This window comes from Taeniopygia guttata, chromosome 1 (assembly GCF_048771995.1).
Source record: "Taeniopygia guttata chromosome 1, bTaeGut7.mat, whole genome shotgun sequence".
Lineage (NCBI taxonomy): Eukaryota > Metazoa > Chordata > Aves > Passeriformes > Estrildidae > Taeniopygia > Taeniopygia guttata.
In genome coordinates, this window is record NC_133024.1 from 66444088 (window position 1) to 66470207 (window position 26120).

Here is a 26120-nt window from a genome sequence, read left to right on the forward strand (position 1 = left end):
GCTCCATTCACCTGTAGCTCCATTTATATAGTACATATTGTTTGAAACACAGAATATAGCACTATTTTAAGTAGAGTGAAAATAGAATAAAACTGTGCTGAAAATGATACATATATGGGTGCTTTCTGAGGAAAAAAAAATCATTTTCATTAATTGTTTTTAGGAGCTTTGTGTGGGGGACACTTCTTTTTTCTGAGATGTTGGGAATACAAAGTACTTCCTACCAGCCACAGAAGGACGCATTACCAAGCAACTGTTTCCATAAAAGCTAATACAAACTTCTAGAGGAAGCCTTTGTGACATCAGGCAAGGGAAAAAGTAAACTCCCTGACTCCCTGAATGCTGAACGAGGTAACTTCTTTGATTGCTTTTGTCTTTGAGGATTTTGAAACCTCAGTTTCAAACCAGGTATTTAATGAATATAATAAGAAAAAATCCAAACAGCTTTTGCCTTCAGATAAAAGGTTATAAAAGTGAATTTCTTGCTTGGTCAAGATGCATGTTCATTTTTGGTATATCCAAGCAAACTGTAAGAGACATGATCACATTGTCATAGAAAACCAAAGTCTCTGATGAGATTGTTGCTAATTTACATGCTGCAATTTTATCTCAATACAAATATTCCAGCCTCAACTGGTGCTTGACCCCTTAACTAGAACTCCCTTGTGTGATGGACCCTGTGACTACAACTCCTGCAATTCCAAATACCAGTGTTTGAAGTTGCTTTTTAGTGTATCCCTGTTTCATGAGTAATGCTGGAGACCTGTTCCTCCTGTCTTCTGCAGTTGCTGATTCCCTCCCTCTCTCCCTCCTTGCCCATTTAAACCTGCTGGGTGATGCGCAGAGCGACCTGCACTCCTTACAAAGGGAATTCTCTGGAATTCTTGTACAATGCTATGCACGGATTGGTGCCTCGCAGCTGCCAGGAGCTCCCTGTCTGGGCTGAGGCTTTCAGCCCAGCCAGGGCTGTGGGATGTGGGCAGCCAGAAATGCTTGGCTGCTACTGGATGCCTGAGCTTTCCCTCCACTTCCTTCAGGGCAAGACATCTCCTTGGATGGGCTCCTGGGTCTCCAGTAGGTCTGACAGATGTGCTTTCAGTGGGTTGCAGGGCATCAGCTGGAAGAGACAGCTTGTTGTTGGGAGTGAAACACGAATCCCAGGCAAGCTCCTTTTAAACTTCTGGTTAATTAATCCAATCAAACTAAATTTGAACACTGGCCTTTTAATTGTCTGGCTTCAATGCATCTGTGTGTCTGAAAATGCACAAAATGCCATCAAACATGAGAGGCAGAAGTACAAAGTCTTTGTGATGTTCCCAACCTGGATTTTCAATATTAAATATATACCTTTGCAACAACATTTGTGACAGTCATATCCATAAAAATTCATCAGAATTGCAGGAAAATGGAGCTTGAGGAATTAGAGCTGTCACCTAGCCTGAAAGGAGGAATGAAAGCTTTTTGTGATTAATGATTCCCATGTCTGTTGTCAGCCTCTCCTCACTCTCCCCAACAAGGTTGCAGAGCTGCTGCCTTGCACGAGTCCTGCTTAAGCTGATTTCCTGTGCCTGGTGGTGCAGCACATGAGAGGTCTGGGCTGATGTTGTGGGCGACAGAGACATTAATGTTTTGACAAGAGACACTAAGGTAGGGAGCAAAACTGTTAATTAATTTGAAATACTCAGTAACACCCAGTTATGCACCAAGTAGGTGTTTAATTTTCAGTTGTGTTACCAGGCTGCTAAGTGAAGGTGAGGTTTTTCCTTAAGGCCAAATTGACCTCATGGTGATGCCTCAGGTTTTAGCTTTTGTATTTTTCAGATTCTATACTGCTTGAGTGTGTACTTTTGTACTATCCCCATATTAGGGTATAGTAAACTCTTTTCACACAGCAAGTAGACAAAACAATTCCTTCTCTAGCTGGGGACCAAGGACAACTGATCCAAATCTCAAGCCCAAGAGCATAAACAATGGAAGAATGAAGAGATAAAAACAAGAAGGATGGGACTTCATAATCTAAAGCTATAATTGGACAATTTACTCCAATATACTAATGAACCACAACTTATAAATGTGAGTGACCTCGTGAGTGGTTGTCCATTTTGTGACCATTTTGGGTGTAGCCCTGGCTGGGCTCTGGTACTGCCCAAGGTGTATCCATTGAGGCCTTCTAATAAATATCCACTTTATTCTTTAACTCCGTCTAGCCTCTATTCTAGGTCAGCCTTCACAAGACATCAGTGGTGAGCTGCTGCCAGATAAACTGGTCTGGCCCCTCTTTTCCAGTTCCATCATTATATCCCCTTTGCCATCCAGCCCTGGCCCAGGACAGTTGCTCTCTGCAAGGGCTTTCTGCTGGTTTTGTTTTTTTCATGAGCTCACTGCTCATCAGCCAGGCACCAGAGAAGCAAGAGAGGTGGTGGGAACATGAAGCCAGGAACAGGAAGGGGTACACAGGATTGTTCCCATCAGAAGCCACTGTGAAGTTTCTCTCTGCTCTGGACATCAAGGTCTATGCCTTTTTTGGTGCATTATTACGTGCAAAAGGCATGCAAGAAGTCAAAAGAAATCCACAAAGGATCAGAAAACAGGATTAATCCAGTGCAGCACACTTACAGAAAATCAAAAACTACTGAGCTAACCTTAGTTACAGTGAATTCCAACACAAATATAATACAAATAGTTTTCACTGCATGAGGAAAAAAGACCTTATATCCTTTGTCTGAATTTCTTTGGCAAAAGTTGCTCCTTTTTTCCTTACAATTGCGGTGTTCTGGTTAAAAACATGTGATATGAACCAGTAATGCTTTTCCAAATATTGTACAAGATATTTGGTTTACTGCCAAGAAGGCATGTAATAAAAATAAAAAATAGAGTGATTATTAAAAAAAAAACCCTCTCTGCATGCATTATTGCTGACATTTGTTGAAATAAGAAGATACATGAAAAATTATTTATAGATTTTGTGAGTTACAACAGGAAATAAAATACAATTAAAATGACACATGGGGGAATATTTTTATGGAATATGGTAATAAGTGAAAACATTTGTGACATTAACTGAAAGAGAAGAGATATTCAAAGAATTATTGAAGGATTTAACAACAGAACCATATGCTTAGATTTAAAATGTAATTGTCCACAAATTTAACACATTTAAATGTTTTAAAAATATCTTTATCTGGAAACAACCCAAATTGCTGAGAAACTACGTAGCTCACAAGGACACCAGGCACTTCAAAATTAAAATAAGCTATTGATATAAAATATTATATATTCTGTGGTGATGAGAGTAGTTTATTTTTAAGAGTCAGAAAGCAACTCTTGGGAACAAGAATTTTCTTTGGTAGCAGCACCTGGTGGACAGGATTTTTTTAATTAGAGGTTATCCCCATCTTTGGAGTTTAAGATTTATTTTGGGATTTGACTGCAGCAGCCTAAGCTGGGTTCACATAGTTTTTCTGGAATTTTAATAACAAGAGTGAGAAAATGAATAGATTCCTGAAAAAGATGAATTAAAGATGAAACACTGCAGGAGGAAAACTGAGTTAACAAATAAAATGTAATAAATAAACTAGATTAGTTACCAAATTAAAAAGGCAGGTAATCAAGACAAACTTTGTAGTTGACTCAGATGAAGGTTGCATTATTTTGCTTTTAGATTTCAACTTCTTCTACCTACATACCTACCCAGAACTCTAGCTGATGTATTGCATTTATATCCCAGAAGAAGGATGTTGGTATGTGTTGATTATACAAACTTTACGGAATATAAAAATTGGTACTGGTCTTACGTGTTTGTCTAGGAAATTTTTCTGGTTCTTTCTAGGAAGCACAGATTTATGAGGGCCTAAATTAATAAGTGCTTTAGCACTTATGCCAGAAATTATATGGTAAAGGACTTAATATGTAAGTCATGTCCTTTCAGAGTGAGATGCACCTATAATTAATGCTTTATATTACTTTTATGGAAATTTGGACTCCTTCAGATGACAATTCACAGCTTCTAATACATTGAGCTGACTAATTAAAACTGAAAATCAATGTGATTACACAAGGCTTCTAAAAAGATAGGCAGAGAATAGAAGATTTCAACTGAGCCTTCTAGTCTGTGGGTACCTTATTTTAGATGCCTGATAGTAAGTTTTGCTTCTCTGCATGTAGAAAATCAAAGTCTACTTAGCAGTGAAAAGAAAGGAAGGAGAGAAAAGTCTCAGGAACATGTATCGAATGCTTGGGTGTTGTCATCGTGGTCCTCATAAGTTTGTGCTGCAAGAGGCACTGGATTAAGTATATAAATAATCCTGAAAGAAAAAAAAAAGCCACATTAATTTGCTTTCAAATGAGCACCCAATCACCTGTGCTTCAAGATTTGTGTTCCTTCTACCCAAAAACTAGCAAAAAATCCACCTCTCTAACCCAAATAGAGAGTGCTCCACCCAGCACAGTCTACTCCCCAAACACTGAGGTGAGAAAGAGAAGGTTCAAGAGGAGATGTGACTGAAATTCTGTGCAAAGAAGGAATGAAGTGAATGTGTGAGACACAAAGGAGCGTGGGAAGTGAGAAGGTAGGCACTGCACTTGCAAGGTGGGCAGTTGCTTACTGGGTAAGTGGGTTCATTGCATATTACATTATTGTAATATTACTTTTATTTTTAAGTTCCCTTTTCTCAGTATCAGCTGAGTTACAATGAATGCAAGGAATAGTTATTTGTCTTAACATTAAGTACCTTGAGACTGTGTGTCTGACTTGAAAATAAATAAATTCATAGATGAGATCTTTCAGTTCTTTGGAGGCCCTAAGAGCCAAGTCTGTCAAGTTGGGCAGTTCATCAAGAATATCCTGTGTCAGACCTTTGGTCTCACTTTTAGAAACATAACTAATAAAGCTCAGCCCTGAACCCCTCACATGTAAATTTTCCTCTGGTTCTTCTGTTAATTTTTGCTTTACAGCCTAGGAAATGAGCCCAGAAGGTAATTTGTAGCTGCTCTGTTTTGACAGAAGCAAGATGTGTGTTCCAGTGAAAAGGTTATCAGCAGGGGTTTGTTAGGTGTATTTGCAGGGAAGGCTGTCACAATTCCCTCACTCCCAGCAAGTCTTTCACTATTTTCAAAGCTCTTGAACATCAGAAAAGTGGTAATTAAAATCACTATATCTAAAATCCTCTGCTTGTCATTCCTTTCAGGAAAACACTTTCTCTATTAATGTATCATTTTGTTTTCCTAACTGCACAAGTTTTTGAAAATATTTACCTAGAAAGCAAATAATTGAACATGACTTTTCTTTTAAGATTGGATTTGATGGCAGTTAAAAATTGATCATTGATGGACATTTAGATTCCTTTGAATGGGTCAGTTTGCCAGCCTAAATTCTCTTTGTATCTTCATGTGTGCTCATGTAAAGAAAATATTGCACTTTCTGCTTACATTAAAAGTCTCAAAAGTTTCATGATTTCTTTCTCCTCCATTCTGAATTAGTGTAGTAATTTGATTAACTGCTTAAAAGTCTGGTGGCACTTTGAAGTGCTATCCTTGTTGGCTTAAGAATGTCACATCATATTCATTAAAGTGAACAAAGCTACTCATTCCTTTTTATATCGATACTCAGTCAGTTTTTACAAAGAAATCCCTCATTGCAAATATCAAAATATATTAAACTGGTTAAAAGATGGTCTCAAAAGATTCCAAGTAACAACCCAAATAAAGAAAAGCAGCCAAAGTAATGCAACATTAACAGTTTTATCCTTCAGAAATTGCTCAAAGGAAATTGCCAGTAAAATGGCTTGCAACACTTTCTCATGGTGCAGTAGGACAACATACACATGCAACTCTTTTCAGTATAGACTCTGTAGGTCATACTTCTTCTAATAATAATAACAGAAAAGGAAAAAGATAACCTTTGGCAAAAAAAAAAAAAAGTGAAGCTCCAAAGTGTATTTATTTATTACAGCAAAATCTGGAGGTGAATGAGCTCCCTGCTTTTCTAGTATCTCTATTTTACTTCTTGCCCCACCCTTGCTCCTTGGTGGAGCAAAATCTACCTTCTGCTGCTAAAGAAAAAAAAGATAACGCTTTGTTTAGAAAAAAAAAATGCTAGGCCGTTGTGGTTTTTTTGTGCTTGAACACTTACTTGCTTTGGTCTGCAGGGGTACAGCTGTCAGCTGTGCTTCCTTCTGATCTCCTGCTTTTGTTTGGTAAAGAGGTTCACTCTCTCTGTTCAATAACTAGCTGGCCTATAGAAAAAAGAACACAGAACTTTAACAACACACTGAATCACTTGAATGCTGAAAGCACATTGAGCTGAAAGGACACTGAGCTTCTAGGAGGAGAATATATTACCTTTCCAAAAGAAGTGCAGGATCAAATCTAGTATCCTGTGCAGGATTTGGGGTCATGCAGCAGAAATAGGAAACCATCTACTTTAAAACTTCTGCTTCAATTAGTAGATGCCCACCAAGTTCCTGCAATCAATATCTGTTTCCTGCCAGCCTGTTTGTGTCAGATCTCATGGTGCTTGTGTGTGAGCAGCCTGCAAGAGGCCTCCAAGGCTCCTGGAGGCATCATGCTTAGCTCAGACCTCCACCCTGGGTTTTTCCTTGCAGTGCCTCAGGTTGAATTCCTGGCTTTACTTCCAGAAAATTATGGAAATTCCTGTTACTTGAATGTGTCAATTACTCTAGAAATATCAATACATATGTTTTGAGTCTTTAATGATTACAGATATGTAGGTAATTGTGTGGTTCTGTGACTCCATAGCCAAACTTAAGAGACTGAGGAACATGAATAGATGTAATTGCCATCATAGTGAAGTTTTATATTGTCTTTCTCCCCTAACATATGGTAAAAATTACAGGAAAGATTTTTAAACCTGTTAGGAGAAATTATGAACAGCATGTTAGAGTTATCTAAGTGGCTTAGTGTAAAACAGGAGACACTTAAAGACAATATGCAAGTTCATATTGGAGACTATAGCATTTTTAGAGCCAGTGTGAATGTACATGGCCAAGAACCACAGTATGAACAAAGGTTCATGCCTTTTCCATAAAAATACATTCTAAACTGTTATTTTCTTCCTCAGTTGGGTAATATACTTAGGATGGCTCTCAATTCAGTTCATTGCAGTTCACCTTCAAATCCCAAAGCTGCATTGTTCAATGAGTATTCTCATAAAAAAGAGAGAGAAAGAAAAGAAATACACTGTGATTTATAGGAGACATCAAAATATAGCACATTTTGCAGATATAATGTCAGACTAGACACTCTATCAAGCTGTCCCCAATGCCTTTAGCATGATCTCTACATTTCAAGAATCCTGAAAGAAAAAATGACTCATTTCCCAGCATAAAGCTATCTTAGATCCAAAGTGGTGTTGTGCTGGAGGAATATGACATGCTCATAAAATAAGACAAGTAATAGAATTATTTTCTGAAAGATACCTAAGTTTTAATGTAGAAGAAAAGACTACCACCACACAGCTCACTACACCAGTTGCTTGCACGTGACTCAGAGCACTGCATGTATGCACCTTGTGTATAAATGCCCATCCAGTGAAATGTGAATGTAAACCTTAATCCATGATTGTTAAGTTTAAACAAACAAAATATGGTTATAAAGCACCCAGCAGTCAAGGAGGCATGAATCTCTCATGGCAGAGATGAGTGACTGGGGATGGCAAGAAGAAAGAGAGAGGGAGGAGAGAAACTACAGCAATCACTGTAAAACAGTAACATGTGCTTGTAGCCTTTAGGATCAACTAAGACCTCATTCTACTAATGCCCAAGGTATTGTGAAAATGCTCTGGCTTTGGAAATTAATGACAGAGATGATAAAAATGTTAATAAAAATATTCTCTGTGTTTAAACAGAGCCATTTGGAATTATGTTGGCAGAATGAAATAGCACATTATTAGAAATAGATTTACCTTTTAAATAGGCAAAAGTATTTTCATGCTGAATATATAAACTAGGTCAGCTCTCATTTAAATTCTGTATTGCTGAGAAAAGGATGCCAAAGGGAATGCAATTTATCACTAGATCCATTTGGCAGATCACAGCAAAAAGCTAGTGTTTTAATTACCATTGGTTTGTCAAATCATAAAAATCACAGAAATGTGTAGTGAAAGGGACCTAAAATGAATCTTTTATATGCTCCAGTAATCAAGTGAGATTACATCTCTTCTGAGAGATACTTCTCTGAATCACAATCATCCAGGGCTGGGGATTTTACTATCTTTCTTAAAGCCTTATAAAACCTTTTAGCACTATGTTACCCTTAAAAAGAAGGTTTTCTCTAATATCTGCTGGATATCTCCATTTCTGAAAATTAAGCTAATTATTTTTTCTTCTGGCTGTAGTAGACAGGGAGAACAGCCACAATACTCCTTTATTACTGCACCGTATACAAAAAATTATTTTTCTCAATTATTTTCTGAGCTACCTGAACACCTTTATTTGGTTTTTTTTTTTATAACCCGTAGGGCCACAACCTCTCCAGCTGACTAATCTTCTATACCTGCCTGACACACCTTTGAGAGATTTCCCCACAGTCAATGAAGAGCCCTTATATTAGCCAGAATTGTCTATTTGCAGAGCTGTTCTACCTTTGAATATTGGATATATATTAATGTATGAATATATTGTATATATTCATATATTAATCTATTGAATATATATGTTCCAGTGGCAGGATCAGGGAGGCTGGAGGTGAACCGAGGCAATGATGCTTTGACCTGGTGGTGATGTTCAGCCTGTTGCACCTGTGGACATTTGATTCAGTTCCTTGTCATTTCTCCTAAGGCATTATATTGCCTCTGTTATAAATGGTCTTTAGTTTATCTTATTACTGTTTTCAATTTTTCCCAGCTAAAGAAATAAACAAAACACACCCCAAAACCCCTGTAGCTAGGGATTTTCATCATTGTAACTTACTTTAAAACCTGCCTTTCTTACATAACTCATTTATTTCAGTGTTTACTGGATAAGGGTATTTTTTAGTAAATGGAGCAAAAGTAGACAATATTTTTTGTATCACATATTTAGAAAACTAGGTGAGGCAGTTATGGATGGAAATCTTGTACCTTCTTAGGGGAATAATACAATATTCTGTCCTACAACAGTATTTTACCTTATTATTTTGAAGAATTGTCTTTAGTGTGTTTTGTGAAATGCTTTGAGATCTCAGAGGGAAGTCTTATGTAAGAACTCAGCCTCAAAAGATGCCAAAAATGCTTTGGCCAGTAAAGTACTTAAATAGGTATTTAACTCAAGTGCATAGGAATACCCAGGGGCAAAAATATCTTAAAACTAAATACATACTTCTGTGCTTTGTTGGATCAAAACCACAGCTCTCAAATCCTTGCAGGACTGAGCTCTTTGTTTTTATAGAGTATTTGCTTACTGAGTTTTATAAATCTAAGTATTTCACTCAGCTCAACTACAGTGCTAGAGAATGTTTCCAAGGCTGATTGATTTGATTGCTTGATCCTGCACCATTTGAGGCCAACAGAAAGCCTTATTTTGATAAGAATAAGACCAAATCTTAATGGTTTGATGGATTCCTGTGGAAATCCTGTTCGTCTATCAGATAGATAATAAATGTACTGAAAATGAATAGTAAATGGTCAGAGTCTATGTCCTAAAGTTATACACAAATAATTGTTGCTTACAAAAAGCATCCAGAAATGTCCTGTGCATTTCATACAGCAAGACAGAGGGAAACACTTCCCTCAAGGCGTTTCCCACCTGTCTGTATGGAAGTACACCAGGGGAGCATCATGTGTAAGCAAGGCTTTGAGAAGGGAATGGGAAGATGAGCTGGGAATATACCCACACCTTAGGGGCACAGCATGAGCCCTGCAGAAACTCTTAGAGCATCTCTCACTGCAGAAAGAATGAGTTAACAGCCTGCCTCTGGATAAAAGAGTTTGCCTTCCTTTCTCATTACTTCTCAAAGATGAGAAGGTAAACAGTATCATAAAAGGCAACAACTACAAGTGGTAATTAAAAAGTAAAGAGGAAGGTAAACTTAGGAGGCACAACAGAATCAGGCTATGGATTTCTTGCTCCTCTTAGAAAAGCAGAAATAAGAAAAGCAAAAAAGTACTCTGGTAGTCTTTCCTACTAGTCTGTGACCAGAGTTCACGGATATGCCTGCACTTACAGAATGCCAGAGCTGTCTTGGTAAATCACGTCAGCACTGTATAACAAAGTCTGAGGGTTATTTTTAGTACAATGTTAACTATTGCAACTACCTGGATGTACTGTGAGAACATGCCAGTAAATTTCTCAGTCATATATTGGATAGTGTTCATGAATCCTAATCCACCTTTTACAAACATTCAGGTTTTTTTCTTCTTTGAGGGTTGATTGGTTGCCTTTTGAGGTTTTAAAAATCCTTTACCTTTGTAAGCTCAAGGTGTGGAAAACTACTGGTATTTTCTGCTAGTGATGGTGGTGGTTTCTGCCCTACAAAATAAAAGCTGTAGAACCACAGGCAAGATCAGAAATCACAAAACACAAATAACTGAGAAGAAGCTGAATCAAAAGAGCAGAAAAGATACAAACAGTACATGAGACATGTAATTTTACAGAACGAAAAAAGTAGCAAGAAAGTAAGTGTTTATTAAATATTAAGCAAACCTGTTTTTATCAAAGTCTGTTAAAGGAGCAACAGACTAAATTGTTCCCAAGCCCTACTATTCTCAACATAGTTCAGTATTCAAAGGAAATGGAAGTAAACCATGACAAGATTTTTTTTTTTTCCCTACAGTGCATAGCTCTACAACAAGGTTATGGCTACAAATAATTTAGGTAGTAATTATTTCCAGCATTCAAAATGATAACAATTCACCATTCTACTGAAAAATGAACAGGAGCATGCTTCTTGAATAGACACACCTGTCAAAGATCCTTTTTTATGTCAGGGACAATGGCACAGTGACTGTTGAAGTCACTCTATTCTCTGTTGGCAACAATCACATATTTGTATTGTACTAGTTCCTAAAATTCTGGAAGATGGAATTGTTTTATTATAAAATACACAAAGCAATTATATAATTTCTTAAATTTTTTCAGCTACTAACCTCTTCTTTAAAACCTAGTCCATGGTTTACTTGTTTATGCTTTGATATATTTTAGGTCTTGCTTTACTCTTTTTTATAAATTCATACAGTACCCCTCTGTACATATACTCTTTGAAGTTCAAAGAAAACTATTAGCACTTAAAAGAGCTTTGGATATATCAAACCTTAAATTTAAGTCCATGTGAAGAGTCCTTATGAAGGTAACTCTGTCAGGAGATAGAAAAGAGAAAAAATATGGACATTTTAAAATCAATTCACAGTAAGTAAATAATTAACTGTACCTTTTTAATATAAGGAGCTGAATTTTTTCCCTCTCTTCTTAGTTATTTTGCAGTTTGTGTATATTGTTAGTAATTTATATTTTTAAAATGACTATGAGTAGACTGCAGGGGTGCTTCCTCTCCTGGATATCCATGAAACAAATTACTTTATTCTATTTGTGGTCTTTCTGTTTTGCATGGCTTTGAACACAAGAATGTGCTGCATTTTATACCAATTAGATTTTCTGTAAATTTCCATAATAACAAGCAATTTGTATTTTGTCTTTACCAAGAGAATCCATCAATGAACAAATGCCAGGAGCAAGGCAAGTATGATAAATTACTGCAGTGATCAATAACATTATGATTCATTGCACAAAGGGTCCCATATTGCCCCTGTTGTTTCATTGCTTTGTGAAGCATTTGCTGTGTGCTGTGAACCAGATCCTGATGACAATTACATCGTTAACAAATCTTTTGCTAGTTTAGGGGATTTTACACCCTCTCTTTAATGGAACAAATAGGAATGATTGCAGGTTAATTTAGCAAACAACACCACATCTTCTTCCAAACTGAAGGGAGAGGCTGCCGTGCAGACCTCAGGCTGCAGAGGTGCCAAGACCTGTCTCCTGGGGCAGGAACAGTCAGCAAACCTGCCTGTGAAGGGTTTGAGGACCTCCTGCTGCTGGTGGCTGAGCTGCAGGGCATGGCGAGCGGGCTGCATAATGCCAGGGAGACTCAGAAGGAGGTGGACAGCTGGGCACAAGCACAGCCTCAGTCAAACAGCCTAAACCTCCCGCAACAGCACACACAGAAGGGAGGGAGGGGGCCAGTAACACAGAAGAACTGAAGATTGCAACAGCTAGAACCTACAAGAGGAAGAGGGTTCCCCCAAAGCCTGACATGCCCTTTCAGAACCACCTCATTGCCTTGCAGGCTGAAAAGGGAAGATTCATCACATCAGGAGAGAAGGGACCTACCTACAAGAGAGTTTGAGAGAACCTTTCTTCAAGGGTGAGTTGTGATAGGACAAAGGGGAACGGCTCTAAACTGAAAGAGGGCAGGTTTAGATTAGATATTAGGCGGAAATACGTTATTGTCAGGGTGGTGAGGCACTGGAACAGGTTGCCCAGAGAAGCTGTGGATGCCCCATCCACAGAAGGGTTCAAGGCCAGATTGGATAGGGCTTTGAGAAACCCTAGCAGAAGATGTTGCTTCTTTTTGGAGGGGTGTTGGAACTAGATAATCTTCAAAGTTCCTTCCAAATGGAGTCATCCTATGTTCCTGTGATTCTATGTAATATTTTATTCTTGGTCTGAGTTTCAGAAAAAATTAAATCTTTACTTCTTACAATCTTCCTTGTAAAGATATATGCCTGTCATGGTGTCTTGCAGTGAAGAGGATGAAATGGTGGCAAGTAACAATCCTACACCCAGACTTGTGGGGATTGCAGAATTCCTGTGGTTTTATTAGAGAATATGACTACAAAGTGCAAGTGAAAGTACAAAGTGAAAAAAGGAAAGCATAATAAAGTCAGATTTCCAATGTGTAGATAATAAAGTCCAAAGCAAGATGGCTGTGACTTGTCTGGCTGGACTTTTCAGGTCTAATTCTTCTGAGAGTAAAGCTTGGCTATTTACAATCCGCCTCAGGTAACTGTGGAAGTAAAACCATGAAAGCATTGAAAGGTAATACAGATTTCTAATAGTATAGTAATTTTTTGTTTAAAGCAGAGATTCAGTCTCTCCTTTGTGTATCAGAACTACAACATAACCTACCCTTACAGTTTTAATACTCTTTTGAGAGCTGATTGAATTTCTGAGATTTTACAATCCAATCTGATAGATAGTTTAGGAATTAAAATTAATGGCAACTGAACCCTCTAAGAAATTTAGCATCTGTGTCAGACTTTATTACTACCCCAAACAAGCTAAGGAATGAAATAGCACAGATGAATATATATTTCCTATAAGGTTAAGCTTATTGAGAAACAGTGCGTGTGCCAAGTAGAATGAAATTTCATAGTTAATTAAATATGTATGTATTTATTTTAATGATTACATGGGCATGTAATGGAAAGCTGAATCAATGCAGAAATGGGATTATGAGCACAGAATTTTGAAATACCTGAGGCAGGCATGAAAATTTACACATGCAGTAGGTCATGTGGATTTTCCTGACAGAAATATCTACAGAAAGAGTATTCTTTCTGATGGAAAACTACAATGAGCTCCCACTTTCCTACAGAAAAGTCTCTTATGTAAAACTTCTACTAACTCTTTGATGTTATTTCATATTGCAGCATGACATGGTGTTAGGGCAAATTTTGCATTCCAAGTTGCATACCCAAAATACAGACAAACACAATTGATCTCTCCTTAGCAGTACTTGATTATACTTTTTAAAAAATATTATTTTAATCATCTTAAGATTTATTAAAAAGAAATACCTTACTGCAATTTTGCCAACACAACTTTTTTGAGGGCAGGCTCATAAATGACACAAGCAGTCAGAAGGCCACTGAAATCCAAATAAAAAGGGATTAAGTTTAAGGATATGCAAAATATGATGTTGAGGTTTTATTTCAAGCCCCCATATAAATTAAATGAAAATTCTTATGGTTAAACACTGATTTATAAGCCTTTTAAGTGTTTCTTTTAAGGATGTTTAACTTGTACTGTGATTCAAAAGCACTTCAGTTTCTAAAGCACCTAATTTAAAATACATGTTAAAGAATTATAGATGTCAAATAGATACATTTTGCAACTAGTTAGGTACTTTTCTAGCCATTAAATCATTTTAGTGTTCCTGTCACTTTAGTAATGTGAATTCATTGTACCATGTCTTGGCCACTGTCTGTTGCGTGTCTTAGGAACAGAGAAAATGGAGTCCCATCATTGTGGGATGCTGGCAGCAAGTGTTGAGTAAGCTGATGTAGATTGGGCAGCTCCTCTGAGTGGAGTAGGAGTAATTGAGGGGTAGTAGAGAACAGGCTGAGAAGGGAGGGAGCTATTTCCTTGGCCAGAAAGATCTCTCAGCAGCCCTGCTGGTCACACATGCCTGCCCCACTTAGCAGCAGTCACCCTGCAGGTTTTCAATCAGTCTTGTGTGCTTCACCCTCATTGCTGCTCCTTGCTCTTCTGTTTTACATAGCATCTACTGTCTTTATTGTCTGTTATTTTACAAAGGGTCTTCTACAGCTTTGTGGTAACTCAGATGAGAAAGGAGCAAGCTGCTGGGGAGATGTAAAGGAAATATTTTCTGGATATTCTCCAAACAAGCTTGGCATTACTCCCCAAATAGACTGTGGCAGATTTAGATGCCATTTCATACATGATAACATGCCTCACACTGAAATTACACAGGCATCAGAGCTGGCCAGGGAAAAACTCCCTAATTCTGTAGCTTGCCAGCAGTTTCCAAATGTTTTTTGCAGTCATGTCCCAACTTGTGACTAATCCTCAGCATCTTTTCCCAAAAAAACATAAAAGAAATTTTTTGGAAGAGTTGAGGTGATGCAATACCTCCTGAAAATAGCAACTTATAGTTATTTTAACTATGTTTGCAATGTCTTCTGGGAGACACGAATAAATTTTTACTTATTTGTTAATTTTAGTCATATTGCTTCTCCTAACAAGTGGCAATAAATAAATAAATGAGCCAAGCTAGGATTTACAACCATGTTTTCCACATGTGGTTGCATGGGGCTGACACTGACTAGCTAAGGAACATGAGGCTTCCAGGTGTCCAGAAAAAAACAGATTTCTGGTTTGTCCAAATTTTGACAATATGACCAGGAATTTAGAAGCTGTAAGGTCTCTAAGCCTTGGGACAGTCTAGGACAGTATTTTCATGGAAACAGAGGACCGGTCCTGACAAACAAGTTTGACATGTGGACACAAGAAGATAGAGTTTTTCTTTCTATTCTTTTTTGTAACCATTTATTTTCTGAAGAGTCTTAGTTTTCTTGCAAACATGTTGTGAGAGACTGAAAACCTGAAAAAGTTAATGCCTCAAACACTTGGCAGAAGAGCAAAAAAGAAAAAAAAGGCATGAGCAACATGTAGGGAATTTAAAATGTGAAAAACACCCAGAAGAAATAGATTGTGTGAATTTTAAGGCAGAAATACTGCAGTGTTTCTATGATTGGTAAAGCAAATTCAGATTTAGCAAAAATTCTGCATGTCACATCAAACTAAAGGCTGCTGCAAAAACACAGAATAAAAAAAAATACAAACCAAAATGGCAACATGCTTGGTCTGGGTGTTTTATCTATTTTTGCTTTTTCAAATTAAATTGTATTTTATGCATTCCCCTATCTGAGAGGCAAAGCTGATGACAAGATGCCTTCCAAAACATTAGAAGATAAAGTATTGTTAAAAAAAGAAATAATAAACTGTTTGTAGAGGCCTCAGGTTTCTTAAGTTTTGGTGAAGCAGAAAATTTGCAAGGAATTTCAGTAACTGCATGATTTTTAGTGTGCAATTACCAGTGGAGTAATAGATTGCATATGTAGAGTGGCAAAAATTGTATATGATGTTCTACTTATGGTTCTTTTGCTCTCTGGGTGACAGCAGCTGGAAAAGCTGCGTGCTTCTTGGACATGGTTAGGTGATAGCTGTGCATGGAGTTCTTAATTGAAAACATGGTAAACCTCTGAGTTCCTTGCTTCAGCTTACTGAAGGTAGCACCCATTCTTATGGGTTCAAAGAGATGATAACTTCATGGAAGGGTGAACTAGTGGTTTCCTAACTACACAGAAAGCCATCAGCTTAAGGAGGTCTCTTGAGCTGAAAACAGTGGGAAGCTTGGAGTTTATTAGAAAGCAATATTGTTCTCATTGTTTATTCAGGCACTTGCCAAATATAATATTTTTTGAGTACACAGTTGTTTGCAGGACATATCTGCATTTCTTATCTATTTCATTTAGTACGTGATATCCTAACAGCAGGGGATTTTGCCATTTTAACAAAGTTTGTGATTTCACAAATGTTAAAACAAGGCAAAACTGTGAGTTTTGTCTGCTGTCAGAACCCTAGAATACACTGTGCTTGTGGGAGTGCTGGTAATTATTTCTGAGCAAAAGCATATTGCCTAAGTGGTGTTTCAAAGTAATGCCAGTCAAATTAAAAACAATGCAGGTCTTCAGTTTTTACTTCTAAGTCTCAAAAATATGAATAGTATACACACACACAAATTGGAGCAATCACATTCTTGAGTGATAAGGTAATTACAAGAAATTATGATGCAAATAGCTGCTCCTCTCATGGTGAAAATTTCAGATGAAATTTCAGTCTAAAAGTGTTGAAAAGCGGTTGAAAGCCTTAGAAATTAAGATAGTAAAAGGGAGGTATTTATGCCTGTCAGAAAACTGAAAGCAAGGTTTATCTCAAAATGGCAAAAATATCCTGGCAAATAGAGGTAATAACAGTAAATTATCAGTAGGGAGAACACAACCCTTTCATAAACTCAGTGCCCTGGTTTTCTGTGCGGTGTATGTCTGCTGCCTCTGTGAATTCATGCAGTTTATTTCAAAAATCAAGAACAAAAGATTAATTCTTGTCTCTATCTAGTGCATCAGGCAGCTGAATATGCTTCAGATTTAGAATTACTTTTCACATTAAAAGTGACTTTAAAAATTACAGGAAAATGTTTTTGGTGTTCCTGAGAACTGTAAAGCATTCAATTCTTAAAGTGAGATTGTAACAGAATATATAATTATATATATATATATATATATATAGTAATTTAGTCTACTTGCAACTTTCATGTTGCAATCGACATGAAACCATAATGAAAAATTTATTTTACTTCTTTTGTAGATTCTGAAATTAAATTATAAATAGACAGACATCAAAGCATTATGTTCAAAAGAGTAACTAAATTACTATTAAAAACCAATCTCAGTATGATATACTTAAATATATTTTTAGCACAGGAACTGCTGTAGAGTGCCATATCATAGGTTCAAATGAAATAAGTTGTCCTTCAACACTGCCTTTGATTGCAGGGGCTTTTTGAATTTATGTTTGTTACTTTAATGTCAAATTGAAGAAAAATTGTAATGCATACTAAACATTCATAAATACACATGCTTCTGGCTTTTCGATTTTGCTAGAGGCTGCAGGATCCAGTGGACCTGAGGACCCAGGGGCTTTCTGTCACTGCCAGCCAACTCTGGGCATTCCTGCAGCTCTGCCTCCCCAGCTGTGGCCAGTAGTGACCTGAGCAGGTTGTGGTAGTTTCCACCTGTCAGTCACCCTCTCATTCTCACTGGGCCTTTGGGATTATAGCATTTAGCCTTTAATCAGGTCACAAATTAAAACAAAAAATAATTCTGACTCCTTCTAAGCCTGTTTTGACAAACTTAAGGCTCTAGAACAAGAAATGTAGCTCTGCAGGCAATGGACTGTGATCATGCTGGGGAGATCAGTCAGTGTCCTAGGAAAGCTGAACTCCTTGGATGCAATATCTCTCTTAGGTGTAAATCCCCTGTGGACCCCAGGCAGGGGAGTAGGTCTCAGAGTGCAAAGGAAGGCCCAGGTTTCAGCTCTACCTGCCATCCAGACATGTGGGATCAGGGAGGTGCAACCTGCAAAACTACATGTCTGATTATGAAATGCATCTATCTGTAAAAGATAGATGCTCCTATCTTTCCAGTTCCTTTTTCCAGACCATTTTTATTATTTTATTTATTATAATTCTTATATTGCAATGGAAGTAAAATTTTGATTAATTTTTGATTGCATTACTTTTCCACTCGATGCTTTTCAACCCAGCTTGCAAATGAATCACACAGAACATAAGAAATTGAAAATGTGCCATTTTTCTTTGCCTCCCAATGCACCCAATTTTCAGAGCTGCTGTAATCTAATCTGATAGCATTATAATATGATTTGAGGTTTGTTTTTTGTTTGGTTTTTTGTTTGTTTGTTTGTTTTTTCAGAAAGGGAGAAGGAAAGGAAAACAACTGTGGAAACATCAATTCATATTAAGGGAAGCTTCATTATTTGTTGTTCCTAGCTGATCCTGCTGTTCCTGGTCACAGTGCTCCTTAGGGCAGATTGAATCTTCCACAGCTGCTCCTGGCAATGCTCAGCCATGTCAGCTTCTTCTTACCAGCAATGAAAGTGAGCAGTGGAAGCTTTAAAAAGAATTGGAATAAGTTGGAAAGTATAGGTAAATGGAGGGATAAAAATTAGAGAATGGAAATGAAAGAAAATTTTGATTGTTACCACACACACACTTTGCTGCAACGAACACCACTTTCCTGATTGCAGATATTCATGTTCATCAAACAGTGGGCCTAGCACACAGTAACCAAACAGGATAAAAATCATTAGCAATTAGGTCCTCAACCTCATCACATCATGATATGATATAATAGTCTTTCAGAAAAGGAATAAAACATGAATAGTCTTTTATTCCCAAGCAAATAATCTGGGAAATATAAATTACATTTTCCAACCTCTCTTTATCAGGACAGTTAATGTCTTTGATGTTACTCTTTCCATTTCACCTCCTTTCAAGCTTCAGAAATATTTAATCCACAAATACCACAGAATCTGTTCAGGAAATGGTTTTATTAAATAAACCTGGTTTTATTAAGTTCATAGTCATTTTATGTTCCCTTTCTGTAGGTATACCTATACCAAAATTTAATGGCAAAACTCTTTTTGAGTAACTTGAAAATCAGTTCAAACTGTCCACAGAAATGACTTGAAATGAAAAGGCAGGCTGAGCATGAAAGCTGAGTAAGGATTAGGTTGGTAACACCAAGAAGTTTGGTGGACCAGCAGGACTTGCAAGGTATGGATCTGGTTCTTGTTCCTGTCAAGACTCAGCCACCACCGAGTATCCATTCATTACAAAGTCCCTGAAAGCCTAAATCATGCTGGGGAAAGGAGAGATAAATTGCCCACTTCAAATACAAGTTGGCACATAAACAGGCACCCAGAGGCATATTGTGCATCAGGGAAAGTTACTCTAAACTGTGCAAATCCACAGTGAAGGTGGAAATATCAATTTAGAGATGTTACTGTAAAAATGGTCGTCAGGCTTATCATAGTGAGAAAACACACTGTAGAGCTACAGGTATTAGAAAATACCCACTCCCAGGTGTTTCCACCAAATCTAAAGCTAAGCTGGATCCCCCTGTGGCAGCCAGTCCTTGCATAGGTGACTCTAGCACAGACTGACCCAAATGTGCTACTCAATTTTTTCTCCAGCCAAACCAGCACTTCAGTTACCTACCACTCCACTTCTATATTTTGAAACCAATTTATAGCAATTCCAAACTATTATAGCAAAGTTTTCCAGCTAGCAACTTCAATAATAAACAGAATAACTTATTTTATTTGCTGCACTCAGTTTGAGATTTGCCATGGGTACTTAAATCTCAATTGTACAGCTTTTTTCTACGCATGCTCAGTTTGAAGGAATGGAAGTGACAGGTGGCAGTAGCAGTAATTCCTGCTTCCATCAGGCTTCCTGCAACTCTGGGCGGTTTTGATTAATGCCTGTGCTTATCACTTTCTATCCAAAATCACTCATATATCAGAGCAATCCGATTGTGAGAATGAGTAAACAACCATTACCTTCACCATATAGATCATTCCTAGACACCTCTAAATTCAGGAATGGGTAAAATAAGTCCTTTTAAGGACAAGAACATTGGGTTCTTCGTGAGTTTTATGTACACTGCTTGTCCCACACTTGGTGTTTAGTCTTCCACAGGGACAATTCTCAGAAGGAGGCTCTTCAAACGAGATCTTCTTATTCCATAATAAAAATTCTGAGAAGCCACACATTTACCCCCCACCTCTAGATCTCATATCCTCATTACAGGGTGTAATTTCATCTGCAATGGCTGCTGTAATTGGGAGCAGGGTGTATGGCCCTTAAATAATGTGCTACACTAATTCAGTCCATTATTAAAAAGTGTGCTATATGACATTCTCAGGAAGAGATCTGAAAATGGAATGGAAAACCGTACAAGATTCAATGGATAATCTTTTAGATCTATTAATTTTAAACCAGTACTTTTTAAAAAATAATTCTGGTTTTCCTCGGCTCCACACTTCATATCCTCTGTTTCTCAGATGTATTTATCACAAGATTTTGACAGAATGTTTGGATAATCTAATCTTAAAATTCTTCAGTGGGAGAATCTCATAGCTTGAAGGCTTTCTGCCAGCCAGTAATCCCTATTATGTTCTGAAGACTCCCATGGTTTCCTCCAACATCTGCCTCCAGAAATAACAATCCCTTTAGCTAGAGAATTTTGAAAAGTAGTAAGTTGAACAGTGGCTACAGCCAACTACCTTCATTTTAAACAAAATTTCTTGCTTTGCAAGGAATATCCCAAATTACCACATTATTGGGAAAAAAAATAGGATTCACAGTTATGACACTAACACTACAAGCTCACTGTGATTTTACTAGTGTCGTTTGAACCTGAGATCAAAGTTTTATATTATTAATCTTGGTTGACACCAGTTTCTTTTTCTAGTATAGAGTGAGACTTTTTAACTCAAAGGAAATGCATTAGAAAAGGTGGCTATCTTTAGCAAATTCTACCCATGATCCCCTAAGAAGATCTTCTTTGTGAGAACAATTTCATGAGCTGCTCATGAAATTTTCTTCTCTTCAGAAATGGGTGTATTTAGGAAGCAAGACATGCCCATTTTGTATTGAGCTTTTATGTTCAGGAGATCTCTTCTGGTCCTAAAGGCTTTGTGCATGAATGAATGCTTAAGGTTGATGTTTATCCACTGGCTGAATTGCCTAAATTTCTGATGCAAAAATGTTTTGCACAAACTTTGTAATTAATAACAGAATAAAATAAATTGGATTATACCTGCTCATCAGCTGTACTTTGTACAATATTCATTTGTAGTGAATTTATACTACTTGAAACTACCGTCACCAAGGGCAAAGGTGGGAGAAGAGGGTTCTCAAAGGATGGCAGCAAGTGGCAGCTGAAATGGAAGGATCAGGGCAATTAGTGCTGCTCAGACTACCTACATAGACATTCTGCTATGGCACAGCCAATAAAGGCAGACTTTTTCAGACTCCATCTTCTTGCTCAAGCTTATTAGAACAAATGACAGATCAGGTATCCACTCATACAGAAAATATATATATATATATATATACACATTATGTATATGTATGTATACATGTATATTTAGACATACATGTATTGCTATTTTCCATTATCTCAAAGCAATTTAAGAATGTGCTTTGTAGTTGGAACAAGAGATTGAAGAAATTCCAAGAGCAATTTTCCTATAAAATTTTCTTTTTTACATAAACTGGTTTAACTCTTTTTCAACTAAACACAACTCTCTTCGGGGAGTGGGATAAATGAAAACAAACTTTGTGATAGATAAAGGTGATTACCTAAAAAATGGAAACAAAATACTGCTTTTCACTAATAACTAAAGGATCCCATCACAGCTTGCCTGGAACGTCCCTAAATTAGATTTTGGTGCCTCAGTCCCACACACAGACTCAGCAGTGATCAATCTTTTACTATCCTAAAATCAATAGTTATTCCTACAAATAGCACAGAAGGTCCCATGACAGCTGAAGCTGGGCTGCAGGCATGCTCGTTGTGCATGAAAATCTGAGCAGAACAAAGAAAGAGAAAAGAGATCAGGAGTGGTTTGTGTGTTCTGCATCTTGCTCTAGTAACTAATACCTTATAGTCAAATACTGTTATTCTTATTTTCCAACGTGTCATAATAGTATCAGGCATACAAGGTATTGCTAGAGTAATATTGGTCTTTCTGGTTTATGATAGATGGTCATAAATTGAAAACACAGGACTGGTCCATGACAACCCCAAGAGGTCATGCTGCAGGCTGCAGCACAGTGAACCTCTCAGCTTCTCAGGAAATACATGACGTACCTTGGTGAGTGCAGTATACAAATAAATTGATATTTGACATTTTTGCAACTGAACTGCAAAGGCTTATCAAGTGGGACATTATTAACCACGTAAAGGACATTTGTTGGGGTGTTTTCCTGTGCTCATTCTAGTTAGTAGATTTGGCAGCTATCCTCATTTCCTCCTCATTGCGTTTTTCTCCTAGCAGCAGATTCAATCTGTTCTGTGGCACCACAGTTGCCATATGCTCTTGGCCTATCATTTCATGCCAGTGCATCCTTTGAGACAACAGCAGCATGCCCACAAGGAGCCCATGGACTCAGGATACCCCATGCCCCCAGCAGCCTTTTGCTGAGCCTGTGCAAAGGCAGGGACACAGCTGGGTCACCTTCAGCTCAGCAGAGTGATGCAGACTGACTGTGTGCTAATAAATAATGTCCACAGCCACTTTTACAGGAATATTAATCTGCACTTTCAATTGCCTGGCTCACTTTCGCAATCACCTCTCCCAGCACAAGAAATTTGCTTGAGATTCTTGCTATCGCATCCACCATTTCTGAAGCCAGTTTTTTGCACAAACTGGATTTATGCCCTTCCTCATGAAGCTGATTTTTAGTCCGTCCTCAGATTTTTCCTTCCATAGCCTGCTTCTGACCATTCACCCTTCCTTTATCACCATACTCCAGAAGTATTCCACTAAAAAAACTAATCTTAAGCATTTAGGTGGGGACCATGCCTAGAATGTTTTCAAGCTGCCCCTCTCTGCCCCCTCCACCCATAGTGGTGATGCTATATCTTTTATTTTCCTCTTTTAATTGCTATGGCTCAAAAAGTGCTTTCTATTCAATGTAACTTAAAAAAATGTAAGATAATTGCAGGCTGTAATTTATCTTGCCTTTTGGCAGTTCTCACCTTATGCCAATGCTCCCTGACCTCTGATGCTGAAGGTGATTTAAGTTAATTTATGGTTACTTTGCTGTGAAGAAGCCTGGAGTGCTCACACAAATTTAATGTTTTCAGCTCTGGAGGAAACAACTTCCAGGTGGCAATAGCCATTTGAACCACTTCTGGTAGAGCTGTGTGAACATGATTGTTAACACCAACTGGTGTTTAATAACTTAGTAAATCAGATGGGTAACTTTAGGCTGACACGCCAAAAAATTGATGGGAAGAAGTAGTTCATCTAAATATAGTGCCCATTCTCTAAGAGTCTAAACATATAAGCAAAGAAAATTAGAACTCAAACTACCTGGTGGCATTGGTAAATACATATTATCTGCATTTCTGATACAGAATTGTTTTTCTTCATCTATTGTCATACAGTGAATGCTGAAGGAAGCTGCAGCAACAAAGAAGACTGAAGGACATATTCTGCTCATTTAATTAAAAATTAACAAAAGAGTTTGGTTTTATCAATGTCAAAACAAGCACACTAACTCCTGAAGGAAAAGTCCTACATTTATCATTGATGAAAAAAGAGAGCTACAAGGAAAAAAAATATAGGACTTTAAGAATGGCTAGCTGGTCTAATTACATAAAAAAAAAAAAAAAAAAAAAAAAAAAAAAAAAAAAGAAAGAAGGTGGTGTTAAATAATTTCTATTTTTATTTATAAAACCCTCTGAGCAGCTGAATTATTTATATGCTGTACTACTGCAGAATGTTATCCAGCCATTTTGCTCAGATGAAAATAAAACCCATGCTACGCTCTCACATCCCAAATCTGAACACTGTGACAGCTGCCTAAGATTCCTAGCAGATTTTTAGGCATGTTCGTGTAATAAAGAAAATCTCTAGTAACTGCAGCTAGAAAAAGAAAACATTCTCTCAAACAAAACACCTCTTATCTGTGTTTCTTTCTACTGTTTCTTCAGCCAAGCAGTCTTCTGTGTGTGTGGGGTTCCAGTTGCACTGTTCCTCCCCAGCTTGTGAATCACCATAAATGACTGATTTTCAAGATTTAATAGGCATCAGGAAGGACAAAACAAGAAAAATTAAAGCTTTCATCTGCACAATGGTAGCAGGGGGTTCCCATATTTTTCTGATAAATACAGGGTACCTTGGCATTGTGACGCCTTCACTTTCCAATTTTTACAGCATCATTTTGTATATTTAGGTATCTTTATACATACTAAAAAAAGTTCTTTTTTTTTTTTTCTTTCTGCCCAGGATGGTTTGGGGTAGTTTTTCTCAATTCAGCAATTGTTTCATCAATCTCCAGGAAGAAGTTCCCTTGCACAGTCTTTCCTCTCTCCTCCAGGAGTGGGCAGCTCCTAGCTCAGGAGGAAAATGGATATTGCATGTGTTATTTTAGGGGCATTTGACATCACATCCTGACATGGCCTTTTGCAAAGCAAATTGTTCTGCATAGTTTTTTTTTATTACTATCTGGGATTATTAGTGTGCTCTGCATCAGAAAGCTCAGTCTGTAATTCAGAAAATGTTAAAATCAGCATGGTTTTTGCAGGTATTTCTCCACACTTTCAACAGGTCTGTTGAAATTTGATATTTTCTTCTTTTATGCACATATGAACAGAGCTTGAGCTCTGTCACTGAGTGTTTACTTTCACAATGCTACAGTGTCTGTAAAGATAAATCCTAAAGAGGTTTGAAGACACTGGCTGTAATAAACAAAAAGTACCTAGTAAGCAGATGTTCAGAAAGACTTGGTATGGCTGAAACGGTGTGCTTAGAAATGATTTTTAACATCAACATTTTTGTGGCTATGAAAATGGCAAAATAAATTTGCCAAAGTCTGAGCAAGAGCACTGCAGGGGCACACCCAGTTTCAACCTGAGAAAAAGTCAGGACTAGGCTCTTATCTGAAGCAGCTGAGAGAAGGCAGAGAAGAAGGCAGCTGCTCATGGACTGCTGAGACTGCTGCCTGAAAGGAAGACCAGGGTCTTATTTTCAACAAGCACCTGGAAAATGCATTTAACTATGGTGGAAAGAAGTGACACATGGTCATGGCAGCTGAGTTCCTAATGAGGTTCCTTGGAGCAGCTGTGCCAACAGAAGTGGCTGCCAGCCTTCAAAGAGAGTTGAATCTCCAAAGGACACTGAGGGAGGCAACCAGCAAACCAAAAGGATGGCAGGAGAGTAACAGCAGTGAAGGCAGTGGGGAAACCACTCTTTCAAGACAAGCAGTGCCCCTCATCCCACCTTTCTGTGGATGGAAGATGAGAAACTTGTTGAGCTCATTCATAAAGCCCTGGACAACTTCCCCTATAGCAGCCTCAACTACAGATCTCCTGAGTCACCGAGTTTCCAGCTGTCCTGGGAGCCCTAGTCAATCGTGTCTATTCTGTTACCCAGGGGAACTATTGTGTTAAGAAGTTTTGATTATCTACTTGATCAACATAGATACACTCCTGACATTCCCTCGATCCCCTCTATTGTTAAATTCTGCTCTAGGTGAAACAACTGAATAAATGGAAATCAAGTAGAAAAGAGACAAAGGATGACTCCTGCGACCCCAGTTCTTTCCTGCCTTCCTCCTTTGCTACTCACAAGAGGCAGACTTTGAATACTGAGCTTTTTCATGTTCAAAATTTAGTAACCTGACACTGTAAATGACTCTCATTCTTCAAGACTCAGCCAGCAGACAATGTACTGAGAAATGAAAGGACCTCCTTAGATCAGCCATGCATGCAGAGGGATCAAGGTCTTGAATGTGGACAGAACTTGACATTTTTTCAGGTCAAAAATACAATTTACATTGTAACCTGCACCTCAAGGAGGTAGTAAGATCAGATCTGCAGCTGTTGACTCTAGGTGAATACTACACAATGAAGTGAATACTCACCTCAAAGAGAATAGAATACGAAGTGAACCTGCAAAGAACAAGAAATGCTCTTTGGAATTCAGAAAGTATGAGCATAAAAGATT

General features: G+C 37.7%; 1 long non-coding RNA gene across 3 annotated transcripts; it reads left to right on the forward strand.

Annotated features, from left to right (window-relative positions):
* Positions 1 to 222: 222 nt before the first annotated feature.
* On the forward strand, positions 223 to 23791 carry LOC140684302 (uncharacterized). 3 transcript variants are annotated; one of them, XR_012056401.1, is made up of 3 exons: positions 223 to 351; positions 22148 to 22259; positions 23558 to 23791. It is a non-coding gene; the product is annotated as an uncharacterized lncRNA (long non-coding RNA). The 3 variants fall into 3 exon arrangements; XR_012056405.1 differs by lacking the exon at positions 223 to 351 and adding an exon at positions 12052 to 12354; XR_012056404.1 differs by lacking the exon at positions 223 to 351 and adding an exon at positions 18291 to 18470.
* The last annotated feature ends 2329 nt before the right edge of the window (positions 23792 to 26120 follow it).